The sequence below is a fragment of the Danio rerio genome, chromosome 1 (genome assembly GCF_052040795.2).
Source record: "Danio rerio strain M-AB ecotype USA chromosome 1, GRCz13ab, whole genome shotgun sequence".
In the NCBI taxonomy this organism is placed as follows: Eukaryota; Metazoa; Chordata; class Actinopteri; order Cypriniformes; family Danionidae; genus Danio; species Danio rerio.
This window is the reverse complement of record NC_141021.1, coordinates 5,235,001-5,253,378: the sequence shown is the minus strand read 5'-3', so window position 1 is coordinate 5,253,378 and position 18,378 is coordinate 5,235,001. Positions and strand designations below refer to the sequence as shown.

At 33.3% G+C, this 18,378-nt stretch overlaps 1 protein-coding gene and 1 non-coding gene across 3 annotated transcripts in view; one reads left to right on the top strand and one right to left on the bottom strand.

The window, feature by feature from the left end:
* The window catches only part of slitrk6 (SLIT and NTRK-like family, member 6), a 48,023-nt gene that overhangs the window by 29,207 nt on the left and 438 nt on the right, over positions 1-18,378 (bottom strand). The window lies entirely within an intron of this gene.
* LOC147846653 (uncharacterized) lies at positions 321-12,357 on the top strand. 2 transcript variants are annotated; one of them, XR_015476107.1, is made up of 12 exons: positions 321-434; positions 705-872; positions 1,972-2,139; positions 2,430-2,491; positions 2,759-2,836; positions 3,154-3,204; positions 5,639-5,715; positions 6,046-6,123; positions 6,445-6,528; positions 10,037-10,088; positions 10,298-10,375; positions 11,571-12,357. It is a non-coding gene; the product is annotated as an uncharacterized LOC147846653 (transcript). The 2 variants fall into 2 exon arrangements; XR_015476108.1 differs by lacking the exons at positions 5,639-5,715; positions 6,046-6,123; positions 6,445-6,528; ... (1 more) ...; positions 10,298-10,375; positions 11,571-12,357 and having other exon boundaries at positions 709-872; positions 3,154-4,628.

The following is an 18,378-nucleotide window of genomic DNA, read 5'->3' as shown; positions in this document are numbered from 1 at the left end:
CTCTCAACATCATAGATTTAACATGTACTGTGTGTGTGTGTGTGTGTGTGTGTGTGTGTGTGTGTGTGTGTGTTTGTTTTTATTACATGGTGGGGACCTCAGCATGATAGCACACTCACAAAGTGGGGACCAAAAACATAGTGGGGACCGATCGCCCGGTCCCCACCATGTTTTGCCTTTAAAAGACTCAGGGGGCGTTGCTGATATGCCTAGTGCAGTTTTTTTCACTGATCCCCACCTTGACCATTTACCTGAATTGAGTGTGTAAGTGTGTGTCGGCGCACTGCTCTATAGCGGTCCTGTAGTCGGATGGCGGTACTGCACCCTGACACACACTTACACACTCTGGCTACTGCACATGCGCAGATCTCATAAATGAATCCGACTTTAATCAACTTAATTAAGATCTATCATCAAATTAATCGAATTTTCGGGTAAGTTATAATGTTTTTCACCATCATAATGTAATGAAATCGGTTTTATGACAAATACTTATGTTGCATATTTTGACATTCATCAGGTATAGTTAATTAAATGTTTTAACGAATGTCCTGGGTGTTTTAATCGATGTTGTTTCAAATTACGTATTAATATAACACTGATAAGACACAAACTACAGTTCGGTATGTAATTTAACTTGTTTACACGAGTAAAAGTTACTCGCGCTAATGTGCTAACGTGCTAACTGCCCGGTGCTACGTGAGTCAGAGGCCGGGGTGGAGTGCATGAGCCGCGGTCAGACAGTCACCAATCACCGGGCGGCTAAATGGATCGACGGAGGATAAAACCATTAAAAGATGCGGAGAAACACATCACCAGCTCCACCGACAAGACCCATTCACTGGAAACCGAATATATAGAAGGTTACTAAGGTATGTTTTCATAGTTCTTGTATCATACTTTTTAAATGGTTAATTGCTTTAAACATGTAACGTTAATCCTGAAATAACACTATTATATACTATTTATACGTTAATGTAGTGATATAGAGGTTATAATTAAAATGTGGGGCCATCTGGTCCTAGAAATGTACTTAATTTATTGTTCTATGACGTGTAGAAACGTTTTATTTTAGATAAATAATTATAATAAACTCCAACTTAGTGTAAAACATATATAAAAGTACATAAATGTTCACTGTGTGTGTTTTATTTATTTATTTGCTGTCAACTGGTAGCCTTTTACAATAAGGTTAAATTAGTTAATGATGGTTAATGCATTTACTAACATGAACAATAAATAATACTTTATTACAGTATTTGTTCATGTTTGTTAACTTTAGTTAATGAAAATAAACTTGTTCATTACTAGTTAAACACGCACAATGCATTAATTATTGCAATGCATTATTACTGGTACAAGCATGAATTTAGATTTGAATAATGCATTAGTAAATGTTAAACTATGTTTAATAAATGCTGTACATGCATTGTTCATTACTAGGTCATGTTAGTAAGTACATTAACTAATAAAACCTGATTGTAAAGTGTGACCTGTAAACAATTGAAGTTGAAAAAAGTTCTTTAAAACTGTCCTAAGAAAGAAGAACAGGTGTTCAATAGTATTAGAACAACATTGAGGAAAGGTTCTGATCCACTTCAAAAGGTTTACTGTATTTATAATTCACACACAGAGAGGATGCTAATGTGAGGTTTTTGTAGTTTTTGAACCCTACACGTTTCATTAAATCTTTTAGGTCAGAGTTTGCGTTGTCCACATTTATTAAAGGAAGTTTTGTGGTTGAGTACAAATGATAGAGCTTGTGGAAGCAAAGCATAGATGAGATATTAATGAAAATACTGTCTTTATGTTTGACTTTATATGGTAAAACAAGAACAGGTGGTTAAGTGTTTTCCCCATTCAAATTTACATGTATATATTATATTCATTCTGTTTGTATTCATGCCATAGTTTAGCTTTTTATTGCTATGAGAGGGCATAATTAAAATGTTGCTTGCTCTTTTCTCTTAGTTTTGCAGCATTGATGCCGATCATGAGGACGATCTGCACCCTAACTGCACTGTCAATAAGATCGTTGTTCAGAGAAAACCTCATTTGTCCCGTTTTGCAATCAGGGATATTTTCTTTGGAGAGGAAATAACGTTTGACTATGGCGCATGTGATTGGCCTTGGAGAAAGGTTTGACATTTTGATCACTTAATACATTAATCCTTAATACATTCAGCAAAGCTAAGAGTTTTTTAATGTTAATATAGATTAAGGGTAAATCTGTTCAAAAATATAGAGTTTGCATCATCCATAAGAGATAATGAAATCAATCTCTTAATATCTTCTTCTTGTCTTAATGGGTAAAAAAGTTTAATTAATTGGGTAATGCTTTACTTTAAAGGGGGGTTCATAAGACTGTCATGAAAGCTTTATAGTCATGAAAGCTTTATAGTTTTATAGTTAAAGCTGTTTTTAAATAGCTTTCATTGAAGGATGCCCATATGACTGCAGAAGAGAACTGCTTCGACAACTCTCTGATGAGGTATGTTTATTAGTATTAGTATTATTATTATTATTAGTAGTAGTAGTAGATGTTGTTGCTGTAGTAGTGCATTTAATTGTAATTATTTAACTTAGTGTGTGTCCTAATTTATGAACATATGCACTAGTGTAACATTGTGGGGACCAGAGGCATGTTAGAGAGGCTGTGAAACACACTTAGTCCTCAATACACACACAGTACGGTCTGACATAGTAGGGCCCAGGAGCCCTGAGTACTACTGTCTAATTATTTGTTTTTTATATTCAGCTTTCATTGAAGTATGACCATATGACAGAAAAAGAGAACTGCTCTGCTCCAGTAGGAGACCCACAACCCTCTGATGAGGTGTGTTTAAATTTAATAATAATAATAATTATTATTAGTAGTAGTAGTAGAAGTAGTAGTAGTAGTTGTTGTTGTTGTTGTAGTAGTAGTGCATTTAATTATAATTATTTAACTTAATCAAAATCTAGAAATGAAACAGAGTGTGTGTCCTAATTGGTGAACGTATGCACTAGTGTAACATTGTGGGGACCAGAGGCATGTTAGAGAAGCTGGGAAACACACTTAGTCCTGAATACACACACAATAAGGTCTGACATAGTGGGGACCGGAACCCTTGAGTACTACTGTCTAACTAATATATATTTTTTTATTTTCAGCTTATATTGAAAGTTGGCCATATGACAGAGGAAGAGAACTGCTCTGCTCCAGTACGAGACTCACAACCAGAGATGTATAGTAACGAAGTAGAACTACTTCACTACTGTACTTAAGTACTAAAAGGCAGTATCTGTACTTTACTGGAGTATTATTTTTTTCTCCTACTTCCACTTTTACTTAAGTACATATTTTCCATGAGTTTAATACTTTTACTCCGATAGATTTTTTATGTGCTGCATCGTTACTCGTTACTAGGGGTGTCAAAATGATTGATATCAGTTCAGAAATAGGTCATAACCGGTGATTACGTGATGACGTCATTTATCTCCTATGCGCGATGTCGCAATACTATGGCGAAGGACGGAGGCGCGAGGGCGAGGCGGCACAGCATATCAGCCGCTAGTTTACTATTAGGGAGAAATGTTGTAAAACTTCACCTCTGCCTATCTCTCGCTCTTTCACTTTGGACATTTGACCCGCGGGCCAGTTTGTAAGGTAACTTTTCCTCTCTTCTTAGCTGTTAAAGCTGTGGATCCAGACATAAGCGTGCCTCATGTGCAATTAAGGTTTCTCCACTGTGTCTACCTGTGATAATCGCGTATTCTTCCCGCCATGGCTGAACAGCGCTTATATTTCTAAAGCCCTTTCTGTTGAGGACAAACAATAACCAATCATAGCCGTGTAAGACCCGCCTTTCAGCGCTCAAAAAGCAGGCGGGATAATATTGACATGAGTTTATTAGCTGTAAATGCTCGTGCTGTCTTCTGTGCATGAGTTTTGTTTGATACATCCAGAAAGAGTGTTTTCTTTGAGCAGGTCAAATTAAGGGCACAGTTCGTATATCTGACTGCTGTATTAAAGGACAAATTTTTATTACAAAAAACCCTTTAACTGTCACACCAAGACAAAAGCAATAGAAATTTTTTGATTGCATTTCTTAACTCCTAATGTCGCTAGTTAACACAATCAGTGCATTTTTATTCAACACATCACATTATTTTTAAAATATCAGCCTCTACCAAATGGTTGAGATGTTGGTTTATGGTAAAAGTACCAGAATTAATAAATATACTACAGAAAATATGAACTGTAAGACCAATTTCATTAAAAATGTGATAAAAATAAATAACAATTATTACTAAATCATAGCCATAAGCCATAAAATATTTCAGATTTTCATTTAACACAGTAATATACACGTTTTCCTGTTTTTTTTTTTTTTTTACAATAAAATCAAACAAATTTGTGAAGCAGGATTTAGTTTGCTTGCTTAGTTTAGTTTCACGAGTGCTTCCAGAAGACAGAACTCCTGTTTATTGTGGTATTAACCAATCAAACTTCAAAACTCCCAAAGTTTGAGTGTGTCTTTGTGTGTGTGTGTGTGTGAGTGATAGTGAATAATGTGTGTGTAAGAGAAAACAACAGTGTGATTGTACCTGTGTGTGCATCTGTGTGTGTGTGTGTGTGTAAGAGAGAGTGTAAAAACAATTGCAACCTATGTAATGTCCCCACAATTCACAAAAATGTGTGTGTGAGAGAGAGAGAGAGAGAGAGAGAGAGAGAGAGAGATAGAGAGAGAACTGTGTGTGTGAGAGTGTATGAATGTGTGAGAGTGGGGAGAGAGTGTACATTTAGGTGTGTGCAGGGCAGTGTGTGTGTGTGTGTGTGTGTGTGTGTGAGAGAGAGAGAGAGAGAGAGAGAGAGAGAGAGAGAGAGAGTGTGTATGTATGTGAGTGAACATGCTGAATTATCTCATCAGTGAAGGCATTTTCTGGTTAAAGGGCCTGACGATGTGAGCTCTTGTACCATAGAAACTATTTACAGAGGAATAGTTAGTATCATAAGCCATGTTTCTTTTCGTTCTGCTTAATCAAGTACCCCAAAAAAGATATTTAAAATAAACAAAACAATTAGTGTATTTTGACTGCTTTCTTTAATAACTACATTACACAATACTTGTACTTTTACTTTCAGTACTTGAGTAGTAAATTTTGAAATAAACTACTTGTAATACTTAAGTACAAAAAATGTTGAATACTTTTATACTTCCACTTAAGTATGGTGCTTAAAGAGCACTTCTACTTCTACTCAAGTCAATTTTTGATAAAGCACTTGTACTTTTACTTAAGTATGGGTCTCTAGTACTTTATACATCTCTGCTCACAACTCTGATGAGGTGTGTTTAATGTTGTTGTTGTTATTATTATTATTAGTAGTAGTAGTTGTAGTAGTTGTTGTTGTAGTAGTAGTAGTGCATTTAATTGTAATTATTTATCTTAATCAAAATATAGAAATGAAACAGAGTGTGTGTCCTAATTTATGAACATATGCACTAGTGTAACATTGTGGGGACCAGAGGCATGTTAGAGAAGCTGTGAAACACACTTAGTCCTGAATACACACACAGTATGGTCTGACATAGTGGGGACCGGAACCCTTGAGTACTGCTGTCTAACTAATATATATATATATATTTATATTCAGGTTTGCTGAAGTATGACCGTATGACAGAAGGAGAGAACAGCTCTGCTCCAGTACGAGACCCACAACCCTCTGATGAGGTGTGTTTATTAATATTGTTGTTGTTGTTATTATTATTAGTATTATTATTATTACTAGTTGTTGTAGTAGTAGTAGTAGTAGTTGTTGTTGTAGTAGTGGTGTATTTAATTGTAATTATTTAACTTAATCAAAATATAGAAATGAAACAGTGTGTGTGTCCTAATTGGTGAACATATGCACTGACATTGTGGGGACCAGAGGCATGTTAGAGAAGCTGTAAAACACACTTAGTCCTGAATACACACACAGTACGGTCCGACATAGTGGGGACCGGGACCCTTGAGTACTGCTGTCTAACTAATATATATTTTTTAATTTTTTTTATTCAGCTTTGATTGAAGGATGACCATATGACAGAGGAAGAGAACTGCTCTGCTCCAGTACGTGACCCACACCTCTCTGATGAGGTGTGTTTAATGTTGTTGTTGTTATTATTTTTATTAGTAGTAGTAGTTGTAGTAGTAGTTGTTGTTGTAGTAGCAGTGCATTTAATTGTAATTATTTAACTTAATCAAAATATAGAAATGAAACAGAGTGTGTGTCCTAATTTATGAACATATGCACTAGTGTAACATTGTGGGGACCAGAGGCATGTTAGAGAAACTGTGAAACACACTTAGTCCTGAATACACACAGTAAGGTCTGACGTAGTGGGGACCGGGACCCTTGAGTACTGCTGTTTAACTAATATAAATATATATATATATATATATATTTTTTTTATTCAGCTTTTATTGAAGGATGGAAGGATGACCATATGACAGAGGAAGAGAACTGCTCTGCTCCAGTAGGAGACCCACAACTCTGATGAGGTGTGTTTATAATAATAATAATAACAATTATTATTATAATTATTATAATTAATATTATTAGTTGTAGTAGTAATAGTAGTGGTTGTTTGTAGTAGTGGTATATTTAATTATAATTATTTAACTTAATCAAAATATAGAAATGAAACAGTGTGTGTGTCCTAATTGGTGAACATATGCACTGATATTGTGGGGACCAGAGGCATGTTAGAGAAGCTGTGAAACACACTTAGTCCTGAATACACACACAGTATGGTCTGACACAGTGGGGACCGCGACCCTTGAGTACTGCTGTCTAACTAATATATATTTTTTTATATTCAGCTTTTATTGAAGGATGACCATATGACAGGGGAAGAGAACTGCTCTGCTCCAGCACGGGACTCACAACTCTGTTATTGCATATCAGATTTAACGAACCGTTTACTACGGATTTCATGTAATTTTGATAACTGTCCATTAATCAGATGTCATCACGCTGCTGTGCCGTCAGCCAATCTTTGTATTGCTGATAATGATTTTGAGGATCGATAGATCTGTCACAACACACAGTCACGACACCTCTCAGATCAGTTTAATCTGATTCGCAAACTTTTTTGAAGAACCAAATTAGCCTAAGATGAGTTATCAAGATTAAAAGATCCAGGATCTGTAATATAATCTTAGATTATTTAAGCGAGGTCAGACCCCTGGACCCTTGAGTACTACTGTCTAAATTATATATTTCAAAATAAAAATTATAAATTATATAAAAAAAATATATAAAATAATTTTATATAAAATATTTATAAAATTATATATAAAATATATATTTTTAATTATATACAGTTGAAGTCAGAATTATTAGCCCCCTTGTTTATTTCTTGTACTAAATTTCTGTTTAATGGAAAGCAGATTTTTTAAACACATTTCTAATCATAACAGTGTTAATAACTCATCTCTAATAACTGATTTATTTTCTCTTTGCCATGATGACAGTAAAAATTATTTGACTAGATATTTTTCAAGACACTTCTATACAGCTTAAAGTGACATTTAAAGGCTTCACTAAGTTAATTAGGGTAACTAGGCAAGTTATTGGAGGGATAATAATATTGACCTTAAAATGGTTTATAAAAAATTAAAACTGCTTTTATTCTAGCTGAAATAAAACAAATACGACTTTCTCCAGAAGAAAAAAATATTATCAGACATACTATGAAAAAATTCCCTGCTCTGTTACACATCATTTGGGAAATATTTGTAAAAAAGTTTTAAAAAGGTGGGCTGACTTCAACTGTATATACTTTCATATATATATATATATATATATATATATATATATATATATATATATATATATATATATATATATATATATATATATATATATATACAGTTGAAGTCAGAATTATTAGACCCCTTGGAATTTTTCTCTTCTTTTTTAAATATTTCCTAAACGATGTTTAACAGAGCAAGGAAATTTTCACAGTGTGTCTGATAATATTTTTTTCTTCTGGAGAAAGTCTTATTTGTTTTATTTTGACTAGAATAAAAACAGTTTACATTTTTTTAAACACTGTTTAAGGGACAAAATTATTAGCCTCTTTAAGCTATATTTTTTTCTCGATAATCTACAGAACAAACCATTGTTATACAATAACTTGACTAATTACCCTAACCTGCCTAGTTAACCTAATTACCCTAGTGAAGCCTTTAAATTTCACTTTAAGCTGTATAGAAGTGTCTTAAAGAATATCTAGTCTAATATTATTTACTGTCGTCATGGCAAAGAGAAAATAAGTCCATTATTAGAAATGATTATTAGAAATTGTTATTAAAACTATTATGTTTAGAAATGTGTTGAAAAAAATCCTCTCTCCGTTAAACAGAAATTGGGGAAATAATAAACAAGCTGTCTAATAATTCAGGGGGGCTAATAATTCTGACTTCAACTGTATATAAAGAGTTTCATTGCAGAACGAGATATATCCATTTAAAAAAAATGTTGGTTATTTTGACATTATTTTTCAGGACATCAACAGTCAAGTTCATTCACAATTTCTGTACATTAAACTATAACTTGAGCTCAGTGAAGGCCAGGAACACAATATTTTCAAATCCAGGATATTTTTTATTTAATTTTATGTCTATAATTAAGTAAAAAAAAAACATGCCAAAATGCTACATATTAATCCAACCCACATTGTCAAACATGGAATAATATATGCAAAGATTGATTAACAATAATAAGATTCTAAGTTAGATTTGGCCAGAATGTACACAACATAACATAACATAACTTTTTTTTTTTTTTTTTTTGCAAAACGCTACATCCACCTTAGGCTATATTGTACTACATTAATACCATTACCAAAAGCTAGTGAATCAATGTTTTGTTTGATAAGTAAGATTAAGTTAGTTAGATAAATGACCTTTAGCTTGGTACAGAAAGAGTGGGGGGCGGCTCCTTCCACACCGCTGCAGAAAACCAAACCTGTATGATTAGAGCGAGCGGAGCTGAGTCCGTGACACAAACTTGCCTCGCTATGTCATATTTAATGAATTATTTCACTGTAATAATAATAATAGCTTATTTATTTGGTTGTGAAAAAGCTAAACCGTTTTCTCCATAACAACATGTGCCCTTTAAGTTCCTTTGTAATAAATCAACAACAACAGGAATTAATTTTAAATAATAGGTGCAACCACATAAATAAATCTTCAGATAGGCTACTCAGCTACATTTAAGAAACTATTTAAAAAATAAACTTATAAGGGACACTTGCAGACAGGTATCTTGTGATGGGGAGTAGGAAAAAAGGCGCTCCTAGGCCTTCTCTTGACATCAGCGGAGACTCGTTCCCTGCTGCATTTGTGTATTGTTGACGCAGAAGTATCTTATTCTGGTCCACTTTTGTGGCCTTTTTATTATTTTTTTGTGAAGTTGAAGACTTCATCTTCTATCGCTAAATCAATGAGCAAACTCTGAGCACTTCACCGGCGATGACTCTCTTCCCAGGGGATGCTGAGCTCGCGCCGCATCCTGAACGCTCTCTAACTGTTATATCGCACTTTGTAAAGAAACTGGTCTGACCGATATGGATATTGCGTTTTGTGAAAAAAAATACGTTTTGTACTTGGCCTAAAATGTGCATTCTTAAATGTTATTAATGGCAGCAATTCACACATAGATTAAGGTACATCTGAACAGTGATTTCCAATAATAAAATCCAAATGTCAAAAAATGCCGTTTATCGCATTTTGCAACCAAACTCTTCATATGTATGTGTGTGTTATGACTGTATGACTGCAGAAGAGAACTGCTCTGTTCCCACAACTCAGTTTTTCTGGGACTTGAAAACAGACGCTCAGCAGATTTTAAAGGGTGGAATCTTGATCAAATCGTGGGTTTACACACAAACATGTAATACAGTGCCAGATTTTCTGGATGTTATATACACATTTGTATTTGCAAACATATACCATATTGTTTTAAATGATGTATTTTTGTGTGGGTTTTTACATTCAGAGAAAGTTACAGTGGATCGTGATTTTGGAGGAGGTGAAGTCCAATCTAAAAGGTAAAAATATTATTTATTTTTCTGATCAGAATTTTTCTTTTTTCAGAATGTTAATTTTTATCATGATATGTATGTGCTATGTTTGAAAACTATTTTTAAGCTACCATCACACGCTTTTACCCATTAAAAAGAACAACACAAAATCAAATAAATATTTTGGTAAGCTTTATGCAGAGAAGTCAACTCTCAGACTTGATTTTTACTTTCAGAGTCCCCTCAAGTATCATCACCATGGTACAGTGTCTGTGAAGATAGTGAAGCAGACCCAGCATTCACAAAAAAGAGAGGTATGATCATTTAAGTTAATTTGTGACTGACTTGTGTTATTGTACAAGTCCAAATGCACAAGCTCATTTACATAACATGTAGGGTAAAACAGGACAGAAGCACATTACTTCTATGATGATTTCAGTACAGTTGCACTTGATGTCTCATTTCATGTTAGTTAAACAATATTGCTAAATACTTTGGAAAAATATACTAATTGCATATCTGGTTACACTTTATTTTAATAATTTACTTTACTACTACTACTATATTCATATTGTACTAATTTTGAGCGTAACCTAACAGTCTGCTGTACTATTTACTGAGACCAATGAGAGTCAGTTTTATTGAGGTAACCTTAACTGTCAGCTAATACTCTACACTCTAAAATTAATAAAAATAAGTAATAATAATTAAATTAGCAGTTTTTCATAATTTGTTTTTATGAAATCTGTTTGTTTCTGCTTTTGAATTGCATTATGGGATCTTGATCTTTCTTCCAACAACTTTTAATCTTAAAAAGTAAAAAAAGTGACTTTTTGTTTGGGTTGTTGTTGTATATTATGCTACAGAAACCTTGTAATAAACTGCCGGTACATTTTCTGTTATTCTAAAGACTTATTTATCTCTATATATTATTTCTTATACATTATATTATTTCAAACTACTAAAATGTCAGTAAAAGTCACTTTGTTAAACTGTAGAGTTGAATTTTCAACATCAAAAGTGCACAGAGCAGAGATCAACATCCCATAATGCAATTCACCACCACAAAAAAAAAAAAAACACTTGTAAATCACAAAATACAGGAACTGGTAATGAACAGATATGTGTTACAGTGTAGTGTTTTGAGCTAAACTTGAGCTAACAGTCTGCTAATACTCTACTGATAATCAGATGAGCGTTAGTCTTATTGAAATACTCTAATACATAATACTTTACGGTGAGATAATTAACGTAGTTGCAGAGTTACGCATAGTTAGAAGAATGTCTAAACTGGACTATGGAATAAAGTGTAACCACATTAACCAGATTTGAAGTTAATAGGAAGTATTTTTTAATCCATCTCCATCTTAAGTATTTTTAATAATAGGCAAGACATATTTTTCTAGCAATTTCTATCACAATATTAAACTAACATAACAGCACATGTTGTAAAAATGACTGAACATTTATGCAACTAAAACCACTTTTTTATATTTTAACCACCCATAGGTCCCATAAAGAGAAGATCCTGGAGCAAACAGGAAGTACATGCTGTGGTGAAAGCTGAACCATTGGCTCTAAAAACCAGAGATTGGTCAGCTTTGGATTTTTATATTAAAAACTGAATCTCGGCTCTTTAGATAAAAAATCTGAATAACACTTTTATAGTAAGTATACACTATACATCATTAGTTTAGCACTAACTCTACATTAATAGACTTTAGGAAGCAGTTTATAAATACAGCTTCAAACGCTGTATTCTTGACTTGACTTAATTGTATTTTCATGCTTTGTTACTGATTCATTTTCATTACTATATTATGTATTGCATTATTTACAAACTATTTGTATATAAGAGTAGTTGGTGGTTTTTAAGATAATTCAGAATGAGTTATTAAATGATTAATAAACTATTCAAATGAGCATTTATACATGTTATATTCAGGCATATAGTAATTGTAACCATGTGTGTTAGTAAATGCTATAATAACACAACTTCATGCAGTTTTGTGACCTAAGGACTGTTTATAGTTGATAAATCCCTTATAAATGTCAATTTAAGGCTCAGTATCTAATGAACAATAAATCTTTGCAATCTTATTAAAAAAATTCTGTAAAGTTTAAACATTGCAAAATAAAAATACAACATCATTTCAAAACAACAATTAACAATATGACAATATTCATTTCAGTGTTTCTGTGATGTTTGCACTGTACAGTAATTTAATATTTTGATAAGATTGCAAAGATTTATTTTTCATTAGATAGTTTCATTTGTGTATCTTGAAATTAATGGAAAAAAAAAAATATATATATATATATATATCTTCTTTGGCCTTAGTCCCATATGATTGCGGGGTCGGCTCTTTTTGGAACAAGTCCTTCAGTTTTAGACTTGTCCATATGATAACGACTTTTTTACACCTTCCGGCCACCCTGTCATATGGGCCTGTCACACTCATACACTAGGGACAATTTAGCCTTCCCAATTCACCTGTAGCATGTCTTTGGACTGTGCCTTTGCACCCGGAGGAAACCCACACGAATGCAGGGAGAACATGCAAACTTCTCACAGAAATGCCAACTTAACCGAGGTTCAAACCAGTGACCCAACGACCTTCTTGCTGTGAGGCGACAGCACTACCTACCGCGCCACTGCTTCACCATATATATATATAAAGCTATGAATCACTCCCCCTTTTAATTTATTTCTTTTTTTCTGTTTAGAATATAGCTGAGATTTTAATTGTCATTTATAAGGGATTTATAAAGCATCAATAGTCCTCACTGTAGATTAGCTCACAAAACTGCATGAAGTTGAGTTTATAAAGCATTTATTATTAGACAGAGTAACCATTACTATATGCCTGATTAATAAGATATATAAATGTTGGGTAACACTATAATAACTGCACACAATGAATTATTTATGAAACATTAGCAAATAGTTAGTTGAACGTTTGTTAAGCATTAACTCTACATTAATAGACATTAGTAAGCAGTTTATAAATTATATTTATAAATATAAATTACAAATATTATTGACTTATAAGCACAATTATAATGTGCTTAATGATTGTTTTCATACTTGGTAAATAATGCAATACTTAATTTAGTAATGAAAAATACATCATTAACAAACCAGATATTTTGTAAAGTAGTTGGTGTTTTTTTTTTTTAGATAATTCAGAATGTGCAAGTAAATGATTAATAAACTATTCAAAATAACATTGATAATTCTTATTATTCAGGCATATTATAAGTTATTTAGTATGTTAATAAATGCTTTATGAACTCAACTTCATGCAGTTTTGTGATCTAATCTAAAGCGAGGGCTATTCATGCTTTATAAATCCATTATAAATGACAATATAAGGCTCAGTTACATTATATACAGGGAAAAAATGACTATTAATTTCTACTTATTACAAGATGCTCAAATGAAACTGTATCAAATGAAAAGTAAATCATTGCAATCTTGTCTAAATATAAAATTGCTTTACACGTAATGTATTGTTAAATTATTATATTGTTGTTTTATCAAATGATGTTGTATTTCGACACTCCTGTTATTCAGCAATGTTTAAAATTTACAGTAATTGTATTTGTTTAGGTACAATTGCAAATACTTATTGTTTATTTGATACACAGTAGGTAGTGCTGTCACCTCACAGCAAGAAGGTCGCTGGTTCGAGCCCTGGCTGGGTCAGTTGGCATTTCTGTGTAAAGTTTTCATGTTCTCCCTGTGTTGGTGTGGGTTTCCTCCAGGTGCTCCTACATGCGGTACAGGTGAATTGGGTAGCCTAAAATGGTCCGTAGTAAATAAGCGTGAATGAGTGTGTATGTGTATGGATGTGTCCCAGGGATGGGTTGCAGCTGGAAGGGCATCCGCTGCATAAAAACGTGCTGGATAAGTTAGAGGTTCAATCCGCTGTTGCGACCCCGAATTAATAAAGAGAGAAAACCAAAATGAAAATAAATGAATGATTCTGAGCTTTTAATTGTCATTTATAAGGGATTTATAAAGCATCAATATTCCTCACTTTAGATTAGATCTCAAAACTACATGAAGTTGAGTTAATAAAGCATTATTTAACATGCAGAAAAACGTATTATATGCAGGGCTCCAAACCGGTTCAAGGAACGGAAACGAAAAACAGAATCAAATGACATTTTTCAAGAACAGAAACGAAAACCGAAAAAAAAGATCAACTTTAATCGTTCTGAACAGAAATGTTTACAGTTAAACGGTTAATAATGTTATTTTATTGTTCTTTTTATTATATGAATTTGGGAGACAAAAAGCATTAATTTAAAGCATGTGAACAAATGCGACGGTGACGCTCGTTTTTATATAAACTATAAATGTCTGGCCGTGATGCGTATTTAGGCCTATGCCAGTCTATAAAAGATAATGTAGCTTAAAACACTTTAAAATTTTAGAGAACGTAATACAGTTTGCACAACCAATGTTTGGTCTTAATAACCTGCCCATAATTAAACGTCATGTAGCCTACTTTTTGATTACTTGACCAGCGGATTAATGGCAGCACCAGCGGATAAACGAGATCTGAGCATAATAGGTATGACCAATATGTGCATAACCAATATGCAAAGTCAAGAGAGTGCACGACTCCATAGGGTAACGTAGCCTAAACTGCGCACACTTGATTATGTAATGTGTGAAATCGTGGACGCATCTCAAAGAGCAAAGCATAACTTATTAAATGCCCATGCTTAATCGGTCATCGATAAGGTCTATCGGTTTTAAAGGGTTACCGACAATAAATCAATCGAGTAATCGTTAGCATCCCTAGTTTAATCAATGAATGTGTTAAATTTTATATTTATATTAAAGATGAATAAGGCAAGAATATGATAATGATACTTTTTAGATTTTTACACCTACAAAAATATCTTGTGGTAGGGCACTTGTTTAATAAAAATCTTTGTAAATAGGTTATCTGTAAAAAACGCAATCAGAGCCAATGACATGTAGAAGTAGTGTTGCCTAAACGGCTATTAAATTTCTAATAAAATTAAAACCAAAGTATAAATCATTGCATTTTTCGTTTGATAAAAATATACAGAAACGAAATAAAATCATAAGGATGCTAGTTTGTAATTTATGTTAATAATAATAAAATTACATGCTTAGACTATAAGCTTAACGGCTATACGCTGCCAATAGGCCACTAATAAATATTATTTTACTTTGTACTGGATTATAATGTATATTTTACTATAAAAACTAAATATAGCATGTCTTACTGTCATTTAAAACAAGTAATTCAAAATACACATCAGAACTGTAGACCTGCAGTGGGTAAACTGTATACAGGGGGTGTTGGTCAATCAATAGCCTACAGCACATAATTGAACTAATTATGATGCTAACTGTAATTTAGCTCTTAATATAGGCCTACGATATATTTTCTGGTGTTTAATTTTGCATGAGCAAATAGCAGTATAGCCTAAAGTAATTTTTTTAAAAAGATTTTACTAATATTAATAATAATGGATATAATAAATTTAAATAATAATTGCACTGTGCAGTGTACTAAATATTTTTATTCGGCTACATAACTGAAAAACTATTTCATAACAATTTTCATAATTTTTACTGCTATTTCATATTATACAACATCTAAATGTAGCGCCGGGCCTGCGCTCGATACCAAGGAGTGGGGCTGTGTGTAGCGCCTTTAAACAGCGTGTCAATCAATAACCAAAAGCAAGTTCATATTATAAATTTATCTTTAATGATACTTATTGAAAATTCATTTAATCTTACCCCTCGTATAGATTTTTTAGTTGCACCATTAAAAAACAGAGCACTCTAGAGCCCTGCAATACTTTGTAATTAAATAAAGGTTTTTTTTTTTTTTTTTTCTAGAAAACTGTTTTCGGAATATTTTGTCTATTAAGGAACGCAAGAACAGAACCGAAAAAATATAAATTCTGCTCAGAGTGAACCGATTGGATTTTCTTTTTTTTTTCTTTTTTTTTTAGCCCTGATTATATGCCTGAATAGTAAATGTATAAATGTTCATTTATATAGTTTTTTAATCATTTATTTACTCATTCTTAATTATCTTAAAAAACACCAATTATTCTTAGACAGTTTGTAAATAATGCAATACTTCATTTAGTAATGAAAAATGAATTATAAACAAAGTATGAAAACACAAAAATTGAGCACATTACACATGCTTATAAGTCATCAATAGAGCATCTAGCTGTGTTTATAAACTGCTTACTATTAATGTAGAGTTAATGCTTAACAAATGATGTCTATTTGGAGTTTTGGTTGCTTGGTTATATGATGAAGGTCTCTGTGCATTTGTGGGGTTCAGTTCTTTATAAATATATTTTTAAATATTTTTAATGTTTTTTTTTTTTTCAAATAGTTAAAATATGACAGAAACAGAAATAGAACATACTGGTGGATTTTATGAGTTTACCCAAATGTACATTATATTATTAATTACTTGCCCTCATCTCACTCTAATCCCCTGAGACATTCATTCATCTTCAGACTCAAAGGAAGATAACTTAGATAAAGTGCAAGAACTCCTCATCCTCCATAGACAGCAAGGGATTGAAACAATACGAAGGAGAGGAATTAATAACAGAATCTTCATTTTGAGGTGAACTAACCGTTTAATATTATTTGCTATTGCACTTAACTAAATGTGTATACAGACATGGAAGAGTTATGTGGAAGCTTGTTATACCCAATGAGAACTGCTTTTAGACATGCAAGAGAGTTTCATGGATTTTGTGTTTACTGTTTTTTGTGTTTAAAGGTTTTGTGGAAATTATTTATAATAAATATAACATTTATTAAATCTATTCTGGACCATTTCCTGTTTGGATCTTGAGGTTCCTTCTGTATTCAAATTACATTTTTTATAAACTGACCTGCTCTTCAAATGAAAATTCTAAAGCAGTTTACTGTCAAATTACTTGATTGGAGGTTTAAAATTTAATATTAGTAAGGGTGCTGATCTGATCCCCACGTTGCCTAAAAACCGGTAATGTGTGTGTAGAACTGGTCCTTACTTTGACTAAAAGACGGTAATGTGTGTGTAGACCTGGTCCTTACTTTGACTCAAAACCAGTGATGTGTGTGTAGATCTGGTCCCTACTTTGACTCAAAACCAGTGATGTGTGTGTTGATCTGGTCCTTACTTTGACTCAATACCGGTAATGTGTGTGTAGATCTGGTCCTTACTTTGACTCAAAACCAGTGATGTGTGTGTAGATCTGGTCCTTACTTTGACTCAATACCGGTAATGTGTGTGTAGATCTGGTCCTTACTTTGACTCAATACCGGTAATGTGTGTGTAGACCTGGTCCTTACTTTGACTCAATACCAGTAATGTGTGTGTAGATCTGGTCCTTACTTTGACTCAATACCGGTAATGTGTGTGTAGACCTGGTCCTTACTTTGACTCAATACCGGTAATGTGTGTGTAGATCTGGTCCTTACTTTGACTCAATACCGGTAATGTGTGTGTAGACCTGGTCCTTACTTTGACTCAATACCAGTAATGTGTGTGTAGATCTGGTCCTTACTTTGACTCAATACCGGTAATGTGTGTGTAGACCTGGTCCCTACTTTGACTCAATACCAGTAATGTGTATCTGGAACTGGTCCTTACTTTGTCTCAAAACCAGTAAAGTGTGTGTAGAATTGGTCCCCACTTTGTCTAAAAATCGGTTGTGTATGTGGCGGACCCCACTTCTACACAAAACCTGAAATGTCCCCACAAGTGACCACTGTGTCAGGTCTATAAATAAAATTGTGGAATATCCAAAATCTGAAGTGATTTTATGAAATAGTTTGTGTTTTTGTGTGGCAAACTATTTTTTTTATGTCTCTAACATCATCAGAAAGGGCGGTCCCCATTACGTAACCACCGTGACAGGTGACCCCCACAATGCACAAAAACAAGTATGTGTGTGTGTGTGTGTGTGTGTGTGTGTGTGTATGTGTATGTGTATGTGTGTGTGTGTGTGTGTGTGTGTGAATCTCTGGCCATTTAGAGAAGCTGCTGCAAACAGAGACATTAAATGAAGACTTCTGCTTGTCTGTGTGTGCAGGTATGTCTGGCTGCCCGTGTGTGTGTGTGTGTGTGTGTGTGTGTATCTGCCTGCCTTTGTGTAAATGTGACTTTGAAGGCGAGCATCTGTGCTGCAGACGGCTACATCACAATGAAGTCACCTGAGTTTCATTTACAGGGATTGAATTTGCAGGGGATGAATAAGTAAAATAAGGCTTATAAGGTGTCATTGAGATCACAGCAGACGG